The sequence below is a fragment of the Balaenoptera borealis genome (genome assembly GCF_965194805.1).
Source record: "Balaenoptera borealis genome assembly, chromosome: 20".
NCBI classification, from domain to species: domain Eukaryota; kingdom Metazoa; phylum Chordata; class Mammalia; order Artiodactyla; family Balaenopteridae; genus Balaenoptera; species Balaenoptera borealis.
The window spans coordinates 8,373,799-8,391,336 of NC_138879.1; the positions used below are offsets into that span (position 1 = coordinate 8,373,799).

The 17,538-nt window shown below is 42.5% G+C and overlaps 1 protein-coding gene across 30 annotated transcripts in view; it reads left to right on the forward strand.

Annotated features, from left to right (window-relative positions):
- METTL23 (methyltransferase 23, arginine) overlaps positions 1–17,538 on the forward strand; it is a 143,845-nt gene that overhangs the window by 68,928 nt on the left and 57,379 nt on the right. For 4 of the 30 annotated variants that reach the window (XR_014238277.1, XR_014238279.1, XR_014238281.1 and 1 more), the window contains one exon: positions 6,857–6,968. The exons of the other annotated variants lie outside the window; for them this stretch is intronic. The gene's annotated coding sequence lies outside the window, so the exon portion shown is untranslated. The remainder of the gene's footprint in view (positions 1–6,856; positions 6,969–17,538) is intronic. 30 annotated transcript variants of the gene reach the window in all.

Sequence of the window (17,538 nt, forward strand, 5' to 3'; positions counted from 1 at the left end):
GCAGGGGATGCGGGTTCGATCCCTGGTCGGGGAGCTAAGATCCCACATGCCTTGTGGCCAAAACAAAACAGAAGCAATATTGTAACAAATTCAATAAAGACTTAAAAAAAAAAAAAGATGACAGAAAGCTAAAGTCAGCTAACCTGGAGGGATGTCCTCTAGATAAGGCACATTTTTCCACGAAGCACAATAGTTTTCAAAAGAGAGTGAGCAGGGACTTCCCTGGTGGCGCAGTGGTTAAGAATCCGCCTGCCAATGCAGGGGACACAGGTTCCATCTCTGGTCTGGGAAGATCCCACGTGCTTTGCAACAAGAGAAGCCACCGCAATGAGAAGCCCGTGGACCGCAACGAAGGGTAGCCCCCACTCGCCGCAACTAGAGAAAGCCCGCGCACAGTAACAAAGACCCAACGCAGCCAAAAATAAATAATTAAATTAATTTATATTTAAAAAAAACCTCACAACATACCCATCCACAAGCACTAGAATGTTGTTGTTTTTTAATAAGTTTATTTTTGGCTGCGTGGGGTCTGTGTTACTGTGCGCGGGCTTTCTCTAGTTGTGGCGAGCGGGGGCTACCCTTCGTTGCGGTGCACGGGCTTCTCATTGTGGTGGCTTCTCTTGTTGTGGAGCACAGGCTCTAGGTGCGCGGTCTTCAGTAGTTGCAGCACGCGGGCCCAGTAGTTGTGGCTTGCAGGCTCTAGGGTGCAGGCTCAGTAGTTGTGGCACACGGGCTGAGCTGCTCCGTGGCATGTGGGATCTTCCTGGACCAGGGCTCAAACCTGTGTCCCCTGCATTGGCAGGCGGATTCTTAACCACTGCGCCACCAAGGAAGTCCCCCATATTTCTTTCTATTGTTAATTTTTAATTAATTCCTTGTGCTTGAAGACCATAGTTGGTTGATTTCAATCCTTTTTTTTTTTTTAATCCTTTTAAATATATTATGGATTTTGGCTTAGCATTTGGTTTGGTCTGTTCCAAACAATATCCCATGTGCACGTAAGAAGAATGTGTATTCTGCTGTTGTTGGCTGTTCTCTAGATGTCTGTTAGGTTGAGTTGGTTTATAACTTTCTCCATCCTTGTTGATTTTTCTGCCTTATAGTTCTATCCATCATTGAAAGTGGGATATTGACGTTCCTAATTACTATTGTTGATTTGTCCCCTTCTCCCTTCAATTCTATCAGATTCTGTCTCATATATTTTGGAGGTCTATTGTTAGGTTTACATGTGTTTATAATCATTACATCTTCTAGATAGACTAATCCCTTTATCATTATAAAATGTCCTTCTTTATCTCTAGGTACAGTTTTTATCTTAAAACCTAGTTTGTCTGATGTTATTCTAGCCACTCCAGCTGTCTTATGGTTGCTATGTGCTTGTTATAATTTTTTCATCCTTTTACTTTCAACCAATTTGTATCTTTGAATCTAATGTGTGTCTCTTGTAGACAGCATATAGTTGTATATATACATATATTTTATGCAGTCTGATAATCTCTGACTTGATTGGATTGTTTAAACCATTCACATTTAATGATACCATTGATACGGTGGATTTATATCTGCCATTTTGCTTTTTGATGTTTATATGTCTCATAATTCCTTTCCTCTGTTTCTCCTTTCATGCTTTTAAATTATTTGTTTATTCTTTTCCTATAGGAAAATAGGACTATAGTTGCTATAGGAGTTAAAATTGCTCTAGGGCTTACAATATACATCTTAACTTATCAGAATCTACTTTTTTTTTTTTCCATCACACTGCGCCATAGGATCTCATTTGCCTGACCAGGGATTGAACCCGGGCCACAGCAGTGAAAGTCCGGAATCCTAAACACTAGGCCACCAGGGAACTCCCCAGAATCTACTTCTTGAGATATACACTAACTTAATTCCAGTAAGAAATAGAAACTTTATTCCTACATAGTTCCCTTTCTTCCCTCTTTTTGCAATATTCTTGTTATACATTTATGTCTATATATGTTACAAACTCAACAATATGTTATTATTATTATTTATATAATCTTGTGTATTTTAAAGAAGTAAAGGGGAAAATGAGACCTCAAATATGTTTATGCAGTTAAAAAAATTAATCTTCTTATTTATCATTTCTGGGTTTCTTTATTTCTTCTTGTAGATTTGCATTACCATGTGGTGTCATTTCCTTTTTTCCAATATAACCTCATTCTCATCACCTTCCTTTGTATTGTTGTCAAGTATATTAACATTTCCATATGTTTTAGGCCCAACAGTACAAGTTTATAGATACTGTTTTATGCAATTACTTTTTAAATCAGTTAAGAGAGGGAATAAAAATAAATATGTAAGTATACTTTCATTTATTATTGCCTACATAATTACCTTTATTGGAGTTCTTGGTTTTTTAATGTGGATTCAAATCACTGTCTGGGTCATTTCCTTTCTGCTTGTAGAACTTCTTTTGGTATTTCCTATAAGGAAAGTCTGCTAGCAAAAAATTCTATCAGTTTTTGTTTAATTTATAATTTTACCTTCATTTTTGAATGATAGCTTGGCCTGGTATAGGATTTTGGGGTGTCATTTGTTTGGGTATCATTTATTTTAGTACTTTGTGTATGTTGCCCCACTGCCTTCGAGCCTCCATTTTTTTTTATTTTTTTTTAATAAATTTATTTATTTATTTATTTAGTCTTGGCTGCGTTGGGTCTTCGTTGCTGCACGCAGGCTTTCTTTAGTTGTGGTGAGCCGGGGCTACTCTTTGTTGTGGTGCGCAGGCTTCTCATTGAGGTGGCTTCTCTTGTTGTGGAGCACAGGCTCTAGGTGCGTGGGCTTCAGTAGTTGTGGCATGCAGGCTCAGTAATTGTGGCTTGTGGGCTCTAGAGCGCAGGCTCAGTAGTTGTGGCACACGGGCTTAGCTGTGCTGCGTCATGCGGGATCTTCCTGACCAGGGCCCGAACCTGTGTCCCCTGCATTGGCAGGCGGATTCTTAACCACTGCACCACCAGGGAAGTCCCCTCCATTGTTTTTGAAGAGAAGTCAGGTGTTAATCTTATTGTTAACACATATCAGATTAATTGTTTTTATCTTGATGTTTTCAAGATTTTCTCTATCTTTGGCTTTTAACATTTTAACTATGATGAGTCTGGGTGTGGATCTTTTGCATTTATTCTATGTGGACTTTTTTGAGCTTTTTGGATGTGTGGATTGGTGTTTTTTCATAAAATCTGGGAAGTTTTCAAGTGTTATTTCTTTGAATATTTTTTTCTCTCTGCTCCTTCCCGTCATGCACATGTTGGTGTGCTTAAGTGGTGTTCCACATTTCTCTGAGGCTCTGTTCATTTCTTCTCATTATGTGTTCTTAGTGTTCTTCAGATTGCATAATCTCGATTGATCTATCTTCATGTTGACTGATTTCTTTTGCCAACTCAAGTCTATTATTGAGCCCCTCCAGTGAATTTTCTGTTTTGATTATTATACTTCTCAACTCCAGAATTTTCATTTTTTAAAAACAATTTGCATCTCTTTATTAACATTCTGTACTTCATGAGTCCTCATTATCATACCTCCTTTACTTCTTAAACATAGTTTCCTTTGGTTTTTAACACATACTTATAATAGCTGCTTTGAAGTCTTTCTCAAATGTGTTCAACTTTTGGACCCCTTTAAAAGCAGTTTATATTGCCTCATTTTTTTCCATGTGTGTGAATCACACGTTCCTGATTCTTTGCATGTCTTAAAGTTATTTTGCTGTTGTTGAAAATTGGACATTTTAGATGATATATTGTAGCAACACTGTATACTGAATCTCCTCCTGCTCTGAGCCTTATTGTTGTAACTGTTGTTTGTTTGGACACTGGTTTATTTGTTGAATTCTTAACTAATTCTGTGAAGTCAACTTCCTGGTTTGTGTGTAGAGTGTGCATCTTCTGATGTCTCTGCTCAGATTTTTCTTTTTCTTAAAAAATTAAAAAAAAAATCTTTTAACCTGATTTCCTACAGATCACCCCAGGTCAGCATAAGCCACTTATCGGTCAAAAGTTGTGCTTAAGCCCCCTTAACCAGTTATATTTTTATTTCTCAACTATTGGACGTAGGTGTGTAGCTAGGAGACAGCTTTCACGGTTTGGGAGTTCACAGTTTTGCCCCATGTTCATCCCTTCTGAGGGGGTGCAGCCTTGGGCATTTGCACAGTCTTCCAGACCACCAAGGATGAGTGTGAGTTTATTTGGGTATGAGTCTCAGGAGTCACCCTGGGGCACAGCAGCTTATTGTTCAGCCAGCATTTGGTCAGAATTTGTGCTTCAGTCCCTTGAGCCAGTAGGGCTCCTGCTCCTTGCTGATGGATCTGTGTGGTGTGGAGAATGCTCTCAGATCTGCTCTGTATCCTGCTCTGACTGCTTCTGCATGGGTGCAGCCTAGCACATGCACCCACCTTCCGGACGCCCCAGGGATGAGTGGGATCCTGGGAAGACTCTTCTTGGCTGTCTCTTTCCCTGGTTCTCTCTGTTACACTTCTGGCTGGTCTGCTACTGTGCTGGTTTCTACTACTGTCATGGAGCTACCACCCCTTTTAATTGTTTCCCCCAAATGTGCTTATATCTGAAGGACCCACAGACCTTCACAGCATCCAGGCACTGTCGCCTTGGATTTTGAAGACATAGGGCAAAGGATGTAGGGAAGCCTCTCTGGGGCCTGACCAGTGTTAGTCATAAAAGTGTATGTTGGGGACTTCCCTGGTGGTCCAGGGGTTAAAAATTCGCCTTCCAATGCAGGGGATGAGGGTTCGATCCCTGGTCAGGGAACTAAGATCCCACATGCCGCAGGACAACTAAGCCCACGCACCACAACTACTGAGCAAGTAAGCTACAGCTAGAGAGCCCGCATGCCACAACTAGAGAGAGAAGCCCGTGTGCTGCAGTGAAGGATCCCATGTGCCGCAACTACTACCCGGTGCTGCCAAAAATAAATAAATAAATACATAAAATAAAAAATACACTCATTGTTTTAAAAAAAAAAGAGTGTATGTTGATGGTTATGGGTTGTGGTCTTGCTGTGGCAGCTATGAGCACCAGATCCACTTGACATAGGTGCTCATTGGTCTTTAAGTTTGTACTTGTATGTTGGTGATATGGGGCCTTCTAAAGTGCAGGGTCCAGGGAAGGGGCTCTTGTCTGTGTCTCAAGGTGATATTATTCTATACTGTCTTTTGGCCAAACTTTCCTTTTTTTCTAGCTAGAATGCCTCTGGGTTTTCTTTGTAACAGGCTCAACTGACATATCCATTTTTTAGAGGTTTCTCACAGGAACACAAAGGCAAAAATAATATCGTTTGGTAAAAAAGGAAAAAAAATAGAACTTTAATTCATGGATCTTTGTTGTTTAATGAAGGAGTCGATGACTAAGGGTGCCCTAGGCAAGGATTCAATATTAAGTTGGCTTTCTAGCCTTTCTCCCACACAGAATGTTCTGTTTCCCGGTTGGTCACACTCAGCAGGTGTGCTCACCTTGGACACTGAATCTGGATCAGATGGCCTGTTGCGAGCCCTCTTGTCTTCTGGAAGGGCCAGGCAGACCCTGATAGACTTGTATGATGACACTTCTTTGGTCTCTGGACACAACTACGGTATTTCTTATTCTCTTAAGTCTCCAATATCAACAATAGAACCCTAGCTTATTTTCTAAGACCACAGCTTACCGTTCCTCAGGGCCTGGGAAGTCATCTACCATCCCACTGCCTCTCCTTTTGGAGGAATTACTGTCTGAGGGGAAGGTAGATGTACACCTTGGCCCACCGTCATGGTAACAAGTGCCGTCTAAAAGCTACATGACACAAGATCAAAGTTTTTGCTGGTGAATTTATTTACTTTACATTTATTGAGAAATTACTATATGCTGGACTCCTGGGGTGGGAACTGTAAACTGGTGTGTGACCGTGTGACAGAAGACACAGGAGTCCACTGGAGGCACACAGGAGTGGGGGTCTAACCAGCATGAGTGCAGAAAGGTTCCCCATGCCTTGTTCCCATCATGGCCAGTGAGACTCACAGAATAACATGGGACACAGACCCACAAAAGGCAGCACCAGGAAGGCTGAGGAGGAGACTCAAGCAGAAAAACTCTACCCTGGCCACATCTAGCCCAGATTTCCACCAGTACCCAGAGAGGAAGGGTTGAAAATTAATGGCCAAATTGCAGGACACCTGCAATGTTAAAAATTGTTGTGTTGAAGGTGCCTTGTGGAGAGGTTTTCAGGGTTGGCAGGAGACTTTTTTTTTTTTGGCCGTACCGTGTGGCTTGTAGGATCTTAGTTCCCTGACCAGGGATCGAACCCGGGCCCCCTGCATTGGGAGCACGGAGTCTTAACCACTGGACCGCCAGGGAATTCCCAGGAGACTTTTTTTAACTGTATTTCCTCTACATCAAAAGCACCTTCGATGCGGCAGGTACAGTGATGGGCAAAACAGACCAAGTCCTGACCTCACGCAGGTTAACCTCCTACAGCAGAGACTAGAGTCAATGAACAGATAGTGATCAGTGCTGTGAGGAAAATGAAGGGCGTTGAGAGCTGTGATCAGGGACGGGCTCTCTGAGGAATGACCAGGTAAAAGAAGTAAGCAAGTCACGAGAAATCTATGGGCAGAAACTGGGCTGAGCCAGAAGAACAAAAAAATGTAGGGCCTGAGTCAGAAGCACGCTCAGTGCTTTTAAGATGCATACAAAGGCCAGGGTGGCTGGAGCTGAGTACAAAGGGAAGGAGGGGGAAGGGTAGCTAAAAACAAAATCTCCTCCCGACCCAGAAAGTCTCTCCACAAAGGCAGAAGAGAACGAAAACAATTTCATTGTTGAATAAGCATTAAACCAGAATTTGATGTGCATCATAGGCAATCCACTAAGAGGTGGCAAAGACAGGAAGACATCCCACCCTTTTCTAGAGCCAAGCGGATACAACTTATTGCAAACATGTTCGTGAGAGAAACAGTGACTGGTCCTCAGGTAAGAGGGCTAAGCAGCATCCTGTGTCACAGCACTCATCCTAACTTCCCTTGGGGGTTGGGGAGGCCATCTGTGTTCACTAATTGGCTTTAGCCAAAGGGAAATAGGCGTAGGCTCCTGAGCTCCCAGAGAAGCTGGGAGGTGGGGTGCTCTCATCCTTGATGGTGACATTTCAAAGGGAGGCTTCCCAAGTCCTTGAGAAAGACATTCCCAGATCTGGCGAGAGGATTCTTTAGCTTTAAACAGATTCACATACATTCCAGAGAGACAGGGAAAGAACGTACAGGTTTTCTAAAGCAAATGCTCTAAGAAAAGGAAGGGGGAAGGACATCTCTTCCCTTACTTTCAACAGGAGAATTAAGCCTCTTACTCTTTCCTTGTATTTGCCCTTACCCTAGAAAACCAGAGTATGTGGTTTATTCTAATTGTGATGAGAAGCCACAGGAGGGCTTGAGCTGGAGAGAGTTCTAAAGGTGCAGTGGGGTTGCTGGGTGGAGACTCAGCCCCCAGGTTTGGCCAGTGGGGGATGATGGGGGCTCCAGGAAGTTGAGGATGGTGCTGATTTCCTTCATGGTTTGTGCCATATAACCCGAGGGTCTGCTAAACACAGCACTTGTGGTGATAAGCATGTGTGTTTCTTTTCCTTGTTTGGCTGGAGCCCCCAACTGCTGTACGATGAGTGTCACGTGGTCATTAGAGAACACATCCATACTTCTTCCACGGTTCTGATTTTTTCTCCAGGACAACCTCCGTCACACATCTCAAACTTCTCGTAAAAGGTGGAAGTAGAGAGTTCCCTGGTGGTCCAGTGGTTAAGACTCTGCGCTTTCACTGCTGAGGGGCCTGGGTTCAATCCCCGGTCAGGGAACTAAGATCCCGCAAGATGAGTGGCGCGACCAAAAAAAAAAAAAAAGGTGGAAGTGAAGTAAAGCTTTGGGAAACAAATTCTGAGGAGCTATTTTTTCGATGTAAAAAAAATGACAAGCTCAGGGCCGGCAGAATAAGGAAATGCTAATAGGACTGTTGTGCAACAAAGTCAAGCCAAGGCAGACTGTAACACCTGCTGTTGGCGACCAGGGGGCAAGGCTCTGTGCCCAGCGCCTGACAAAGCAGGCAAACGGGTAGAGAGGACACTACCCGATCAGAGGGTTCTTTTCCAGTTTCCCACCTGGGTCCTTTGTGCTGCATCGTCCTTTACATAACCGCTTCCCAGTAGAATACTCCATTTAAACAGCTCTCTGCAAAGAAGCAAACTAATTACATACAGTTTCTTTCATGCTTGTGGCATTGACTCACACATAGAATTAAAATTGACAGTACTTCCTTCCAGGGCAGGAGCTCATTCTTACCAGTTGAGATCCACCTGTTCCCGGAATTCAAGCTCCACTTGGGTGTGTCATTTGCTCTTGCTTGTTTTTGGCCATTTGGTAGGAGGGTTGGTGTTTATTTTAGAGCACTGCCCCTATCTCTGAACAGCAGGCTGTTCAGAAACAAGACGTTAATGGAATCTTTTCTCTGCATCTAAAGGAAGATTTATTGTGTTTTGTTTTTAAGTTTTAGCCTGGCTTTGGTTCTCAGAAATGCACATTTAATTACACATCGTATGTGGGTGCTTTACAAGGGAGACCTTTATCACCTAATTGCACAGTTGCCACCAATAAACGCAACTGTTGGCCTAGTCATACGATAAGAATGACCTTCAGGTGTCTTTGGAAATGAAAATCCTTTGATTCTTGGGCTGTCCTCCCCCTTCTCAGGTTGGGAAAGCTGTTTCTCTGCAGCTCATGGCTCTAACAGGGCATCAGCGGTTTCAACAGGAAGCAGGCTCCTTCTGCGGTGCAGTTCATCCCCCTTCCCTTCTCCCTCATCACACCCTGCCACTACGTAGCTGTATAACTTTGGACAAATCACTCGTTAATGGTTATGAAACCGCACAACTCAGATAGGGACTTGAACCCACTGTCTTTTTTTTAAAAAAATAAATTTATTTATTTATTTATTTATTTATTTATGGCTGCATTGGGTCTTCGTTGCTGCACGTGAGCTTTTCTCTAGTTGCGGAGAGCAGGGGCTACCTACTCGTGTGCAGCAACGAAGACCGAACAATGAAGACCCAACGCAGCTAAAAATAAATAAATAAATAAATTTATAAAAAAAAAAAATTCCCCAAACATCAGCAGTATACTTTTCAACCTCAGCGCAGATTTCTTTTCTTTTATAATTCAACATCCTGCTGTTCATTTGTCAAATATATGAACAATATCTAGTTAATTTCTCAAGCTTAATTACTGATGTCACCCTTCAGATACTGATTCATTTTCATATAAATTTTTTTTCCAATGGACTTATTTTCAAGTAAGGATCCAGTAAGTATCTTGAGTTTCTGGAATATTGGGCAGATATCTGGATGCCTATGTTAAGACAAGAAGTGATCCAAGTTCCGATTCCATCCGGGCTGAGATGTGCATAAGTCACACTTCTTCAGTGGCCTCCATTTTAGTGCTCTTGGCAATACCAACTCCGCTTTGATTTTCCTTTCACACAACCCCGTGAAGTTGGTAGTTAAAGCCCCCATTTACAGATAAAGAAAATGAGGTACACAGTAATTCGCCCAAGATCATTCAGCTAGGAAGTAGCACAGCCAGGATTTGAACCCAGGGAGCCTGGGCACCTGCACCACCGCACTGGCTGGCCCCAGGGCTTGGCTGAACCTTAACGTCATCATCTGGAACATGAACTGGTTGACCAGATGCCTTCTGAGGTCCCAGCTAGCTCTGCAAGTATCTGTGATGTTCAGCGGCTCACTACTTTTTCTTTTTTCCAATTCACTTTTTATTCCCATAATCTCCGAATCTCTCAATCGTGTGTGCCCTGTCTTTCTCTCTGTCTCTTTTTTTTTATTAACGTATAGTTGATTTACAATGTTGTGTTAGTTTCTGCTCTACGGCAAAGTGATTCAGTTATATATATATATATATATATACACACATTCTTTTTTATATCCTTTTCCATTATGGTTTATCACAGGATATTGAATATAGCTCCCTGTGCTATACAGTAGGACCTTGTTGTTTATCCATCCTATATACAGTGTAATACTTTGCATCTGCTAACCCCAAACTCCCAATCCATCCCTCCTCCACCCCCACGACCCCGCTGGCAACCACAAGTCTGTTCTCTCTGTCTGTGAGTCTGTTTCTGTTTTGTAGATAGGTTCATTTGTGTCTTTTTTTTAGATTCCACATATAAGTGATATATGGTATTTGTTTTTCATTTCTGACTTACTTCACTTAGTATGATAATCTCTAAGTCCATCCATGTTGCTGCAAATGGCACTATTTCATTCTTTTTTATTGCTGTGTAGTATTCCATTGTGTATATATACACCACATCTTCTTTATCCATTCACCTGTCGATGGACATTGAGGTTGTTTCCATGTCTTGGCAGTTGAGTGGCTCACTACTTTTAAGTGTAGAAGAGGAATGTTCCATGTCAGCTCTGTTCATCCCCCAGAACTTTCACCAGCATACAAGTTCAGAAACCACTAAAGGCAGGAGAAACCAAGTAGGACTCATCTTCATGAATAAGTCATTCATGGAGCTGTACTGTGTCTGAAACAGTCTTGTCCTGTATCATCATTCATGTACTAGATGAAGCTCTTGTATCAGATAGGGCCCCTAAAGCTTCTGGAATCCACTGGTTCTTGGGTTGTTTATGAAACTAAAGCAGGTTAAGTCCCTCTACACCCCAATTAGAATTGACCTCTCTGTCCTTTGCACTCACATGTACCCTACCAAGATTTGATCAATAACACTTATTACATGTCTTGCATCTATGCAGTGTCCACCCTATCATCAGAGACGAGTAGTAGTAGATAGAACTAAACCCGGCCAGACCTGGGGCCCTCCCTGTCTTGGACACACAGCAGGTTAAATTAAGGGATCTGTTCCCCCTTAATTCCCCCTTAATTCCCACCCCAGCGGTTTCCATTTCCATTTGTTGCTCTCCACACCAGGGAAGCTAGGAAGTTAGGCCTTGAAAAGAGAGGGAGTGGGAGGTATCCCAGAACCACACCACACCCACCCGCAGTCTCCCGCATTCTCCCAGCAACCAGGGTCAGTGCCCCAGCTTGTTCGGGGAGGGGAGCTGATGAAGCTCTGAGTCACATGTGCAAGTGAAGTTTGAGACAGAGCTGGCCTGAGTCTTAACAGCCTACAGTGTCTGAACCTGCCCAAGACATTGCAAGGGACAGGGAAGGCAGTTAGCCTAGAATGGTGGGAAGTGGTGCTTAGAAAATAGAGAACTGAGTTGAGGCTCAATGAAATTGGCTGCACTTAGATTCTTGTCTGGACCACTGTTTCTGCCCCCCAGCCTCCCCCCAGCCCACCCCCACCCCCTGCTCCTCTGATGCCCCCAATCTCCCTTCTCTCTGACACTTGCAGTTCTGTCCTGAGACAACCCTGGAGCATTTTCTGCTACCCTTCATTGTGGAAAACATGAAGGCAAATGTGCAGGCTCCTTAACATCCCAAGGGTAGGCAACCTCTTCTTGTCCTTTTACTTCAGCCTTCCCGTTTCCCTGGGAGCTGTGGCCCCTGGGACAGTGGAATGGTAGGAACCCAGGACCCAAGATTGCGTATCACTTAAGAAGTCTGTTCTTTTAGATAATTCATAAGAACGAGAGACAGGATTGCTGATAGTAGAACAGCCATATTCCCAATGAGTCAGGAGCCCGTCTAAGCACAACGGGAAGGACTCTGCTAAGAACAATGGCCTCCAGAGATGCACAGGCCGGCTGGCCGGCCTGGGGCAAATCCACTCCTCTGTGCCACTGTGTGTATTTATGGCTGCAGTTCTGCTTTGCTTAATCACCTAATGTTTATACAGGTGTTCTGACCCTTCCTTGACAGCCTCCTGATGTCCCAGTTCTGCGTTTGCACCTCCAATAAATCAATAATGTTAGATAAGAAAAGACAAATAAACTTCACAAGTCATAAAATGAAAAAGGAGTAGGAAAACAACTCAGGGATTATACTGGGTGAACCATAACCAAAGCCACGCCAGTGGAGAAGGGCCATACATTCCCCCTGATTTTCCCAGTCAGAAAAACTGGTCCACAAAGGCCAGCCTGAAAATGCTGTTCCCCCAGATGAGGGGTCTGGGGCACAGTTGGGGGGCCAGCCCTGCTTCAGCAGGCACTACTCACCTACCCATTACCCCCACTCATGCTGCGTCCCCATTAACAGTGTCATCAGAATTCAGTTCCCATCTCTATGTCCCGTTTCCCACTGAAAGAAACCAGGGATCTTTAGAGAAATGGCCGTTAGGATAGGGAATAGGGAAGGTACAGATGAACTTGGGACATCTTGTTATGCCAGAAAGCAAGGAAGCTATCAAAGACTAATCGCGTTAGAAGTTCACAGAATCTACTAAATAACTGGTCTGTACTCCTCAAAAATGTCAATGTTATGAAAGACCAGGAGACTTAGAAGCCATTCCAGACTGGGGGAGACTAAAGAAAAAAGAGATTAAATGCAATGCTGAATCCTGGACTTGATCCTGGAATAGAATATTTTTTTTTAAATAAAAGATTTGTTGGGACAACTGGCAAACCATGAATAAGGTCATAGATTAAATAATAGCATTATATCAATGTTAGTTTTCTGACATCAACCATTGTTCATGATTATTTAAGAGTATGTCCTTGTTCTTAGGAAATACACACTAGTGTATTTGTAGGTAAAGGAGCATTATGTGTGCACTTCACTCTCCAATTGTTAAAAAGTTGTATGTATGAAAGAGAAAATGAGTCAGCAAAAGGGGTGAAATGCAAACAATTGGGGAATCTGGATGAAGGGTCTATGAGAGTTCTTTGTCCTATTCTTGTAACTATTCTGTAAGTCAAACATTATTTCAAAATTTAAAAAATTACCAAAGGGAAAAAAGGCTCACAGGAGTCGATGTAAAAAATTTTCTCTCCTATTCAAACTATTTTAGTGAAATCATAGAACCGGTAAAGGAAAGTTCTTTACAGAATTCCAGTAATAAGTGCAGGAGGAATAATAGAATTAGAAAACCACCATCTTAGCAAACCCTAAGGCAATGCTCATCAATGAATGCTAAAACCATGAGGTGGGATCCTGGAGGGATCAGGCTGACACCACATGACTCCTCTGGCCAATCCTGGCACCACTAAACGTGGCACTGGGACTTCCCTGGTGGTGCAGTGGTTAAGAATCCACCTGCCTGGGGCTTCCCTGGTGGCGCAGTGGTTGAGAGTCTGCCTGCCAATGCAGGAGACACGGGTTCGGGCCCTGGTCTGGGGGGATCCCACGTGCCGCGGAGCAAATGGGCCCGTGAGCCACAATTGCTGAGCCTGCGCGTCTGGGGCCTGTGCTCTGCAGCGGGAGGGGCCGCGACAGTGAGAGGCCCGCGCACCGTGATGAAGAGTGGCCCCGGCTTGCCACAACTGGAGAGAGCCCTCGCACAGAAACGAGGATCCAACGCAGCCATTAATAAATAAATAAAGCACACCTAGTATAGTGTAATTGAAAAAAAAAAAATTGAAAAAAAAAAAAAAAGTATTAATAAAAGAATCCACCTGCCTGCCAATGCAGGGGACATGGGTTCCATCCCTGGTCCAGGAAGATCCCACATGCCGCGGAGCAACTAAGCCCGGGCGCCACAACTACTGAGCCTGCGCGCTAGAGCCCGCGAGCCACAACTACTGAGGCCATGTGCCACAACTACTGAGGCCCGAGTGCCTAGAGCCCATGCTCCGCAACAAGAGAAGCCACTGCAATGAGAAGCCCGTGCACTGCAACAAAGAGTAGCCCCTGCTCGCCGCAACTAGAGAAAGCCCGCACGCAGCAACGAAGACCCAACGCAGCCAAAAATAAATAAATAAAATTATAAAATAATAATAATAAAAATAAACGTGGCACCACCTGTGAAGAGTTCTGGCCAAAACCAATGCAAATGAATATGATCAAGCCTTTGGAGCTAACCCCCAGTTCACAGGAAACACAGCGTACAAAGGACTAGGGAAAACTATACCATGAGGACCCCACCTGCCAAATCCAGAAAGTGGAAGATTTTATAAGACATATGAATGACCTGGTTTCTCTATCAAATCAATGTCATTTTTTAAAAAATGGAGGGAAGACTATTATGTAATAAAAGAGACTTTGAGGCACAATCACATGTGGTGTGTAGCTCTTGTTTGGATTCTGATCTGAAAAAACCAGCTACTTCAGACAATCAGAGATTAGATGATATTGAGGAATTATTAATTTTATTAAGGGGACAGTGGCACATGATTATTTTTTTTACAAATGCTCTTTTTAAAGATGCATATTGACCTACTTATGGGTAAAATGACATGATGTCTGGGTTTGGCTGAAAAAGACTGGCCAGGGGTGAGGGGAGGAAGTGAAATAAGATTGGCAAAACGTGGGTAATTGTTGAAACTGAGTGATAAAAATACGGAGGGTTTTTTGTTTTTGTAATTTATTTCATTGAAGTATAGTTGATTTACAATGTTGTGTTAGTTTCTGGTGTACAGCAAAGTGATTCAGTTATACATATACACATTTTCTTCATATTCTTTCCCATCATGGTTTATTACAGGATATTGAATATAGTTCCCTGTGCTAAACAAGTAGGACCTTGTTTATACTGAGGGTTTTATGACATGATTTCCTCTACATTTGCGTATGTTTGAAATTTTCCATAAAGAGCCTTAAAAAAAAAAAAGCCTTTAAATCAAATCCTAGAAATCTGTTACCAAGTGCTATAACTTGTTCACATAAAACAATAAATAAAGAAAAAATTAAAAACCCTAAATGAAAAATTTGGGAAGTGCCAAGTCTTACTATTCCTCTGTCCATTCACCTGCAGTTGGGTTGTATTTAGATTACCATACACATGGTTCAGACCCTTTATAACCGTGGGCTCAGTCTTCCACTGAACCCAAATTAGAACCACACACAGAACCAGTTGACAGCCAAAAATCCCGCAGTAATCACCAAATCATTTATAATAATTTGTATGCCTGCAAATTAAATTTGCTACATAAAATGAGTCCCTAATAATTAAAATAATTGTTCTGCAATTGCTTGTATTTCTTAAGGATGTGTCTTAGGGATCTATCCTTGCAGGTACGTAACATGGCTTCTTTCCTTTTAATTTCTTCATAACAGGGTATTCGCTGGCGGTCCAGTGGGTAGGACTCCATGCTTCCACTGCCGGGGGCCCGGGTTGGATCCCTGGTTGGGGAACTAAGATCCCGCAAGTTGCGTGGTGTGGGCAAAAAAACAAAAGAAATTTTACCTCATAACATCCCACACTCCCAGGCTGTTTCTTTTCTTATAAATTTATTTATTTATTTATTTTTGGCTGCGTTGGGTCTTCATTGCTGCGCGTGGGCTTTCTCTGGTTGCAGCGAGCAGGGGGTACTCTTCGTTGTGATGCATGGGCTTCTCATTGCAGTGGCTTCTCTTGTTGTGGAGCAAGGGCTCTAGGCACGTGGGCTTCAGTAGTCGTGGCACGTGGGCTCAGTAGTTGTGGCTCGCGGGCTCTAGAGCACAGGCTCAGTAGTTGTGGCGCACAGGCTTAGTTGCTCCACGGCATGTGGGATCTCCCCGGACCAGGGCTCGAACCTGTGTCCCCTGCATTGGCAGGCGGATTCTTAACCACTGTGCCACCAGGGAAGTCCCTGTTTCTAATGTTCTGTGACCACACAGTTGCTGTCATGAACCTTCCTGGGCTTATACCCATGTGCTCCTCAATCTCTCTCTAGGATAGATAGCAGGAAGTGGGATTACTGCCTTATAGTATATCTTGTTTAAATTTTCATAAATTATACCAAAGTAAAAAAACACAATAAATCATACAGACCTACAATTAAATAAATTATATTAAAAACAAAGGTAGTCAATGGATAAACAACAAGGTCCTACTGTGTAGCACAGGGAACTATATTCAATATCCTGTAATAAACCATAATGGAAAACAATATGAAAAAGTATATATATATATCTGAATCACTTTGCTGTACACCTGAAACTAACGCAACATTGTAAATCAACTATACTTAAATAAAATAAATTAAAAAAAAATTATACCAAATTGCCTGACCAATTCATATTTCCACCAGTAGAATGTAAGAATATTATTTTGTTTATACCTTTGCAAAATGTGACATGATCAACCTTTATTTTGCCACTCTGATGGCTTAAAAGAAGCAAAAGGTTGTTGCTTTCACTTACCTTTGTCTGGAGACCCTGAGGTTGAGCATCTTTTTACGTATTTATTAGCCATTTGCTTCTATGAATTTTTTTCAAATTTCCATGTTCTCTTCTTTTATTAAGAGAGATTTCCTTGCAGTTTAAAATAGGGAATAAAACATCCAGATACATCTGGCCCAGAATTTTTTTGTGTGTAATTTTTTTATTGTGGTAGAATATGCATAACATAAAAATTGACCATTTTAGGCATATTATTATGTAGAAGTATTTAAGTATATTAATATGTGTTACAAATGAGTGTGTTAACCAAGTTAAGTGACATTAAGTATCTTCACATTGTTGTGGAACCGTCCTCTCCATCCATCTCCAGAATTTTTGCATCTTCCCAAACTGAAACTCTGTGCCTTTGAAACACTAACTCCCCCTTCCCCCTTCCCCCAGCCCCTGGCAACCACCATTCTACTTCCTGTATCTATGAAGTTGACTGCTCTAGGGACCTCATATAAGTGGAATCATACAATCTTTATCCTTTTGTGTCTGGCTTATTTCACTTAGCATAATGTCCTCAAGTTTCATCCATGTAGTAGCATGTCTGAAAATTTCCTTCCTTTTGAAAGCTGAATAATATCCCATTGTATGAATATGCCATGTTTTGTTTATCCATTCATCTGTAGATGGTGTTAGGGTTGTTCCCACCTTTTGGCTATTGTGACTAATCCTGCTCTGAACGTTCTTGTACTAATATCTGTTCGAGTCTCTGCTTTCAATTTTTGGGGGTATATACCCAGAGGTGGAATTGCTGGATCATATGGTAACTTTTTTTTTTTTTTTTACCATACCACATGGCTTGTGGGATCTCAGTTCCCCGACCAGGGAATGAACCCCGGGCCACGTCAGTGAAAGCCCAGAATCCTAACCATTAGGCCACCAGGGAACTCCCCTCACATGGTAATTCTATGTTTAATTTTTTTGGAACTGCCATACTATTTTCCACAGAGGCTGCACAGGGAATGCACAAGGGTTCCAATTTCTCCAATTCTCACCAACACTTGTTCTTTTCTGTTTATCTTTCTTTCTTTCTTTTTTAAATATTTATTTATTTATTTTTGGCTGCATCAGGTCTTAGTGCAGGATCTTTCATTGTGGTGCGCAGGCCCTTCGTTGCAGCACTCGGGCTTCTCTCTAGTTGCAGCACACAGGCTCAGTAGTTGCAGCGCACGGGCTTAGTTGCCCTGCGGCATGTGGGATCTTAATTCCCCGTCCAAGGATCGAACCTATGTCCCCTGCATTGGAAGGCGGATTCTTAACCACTGGAACACCAG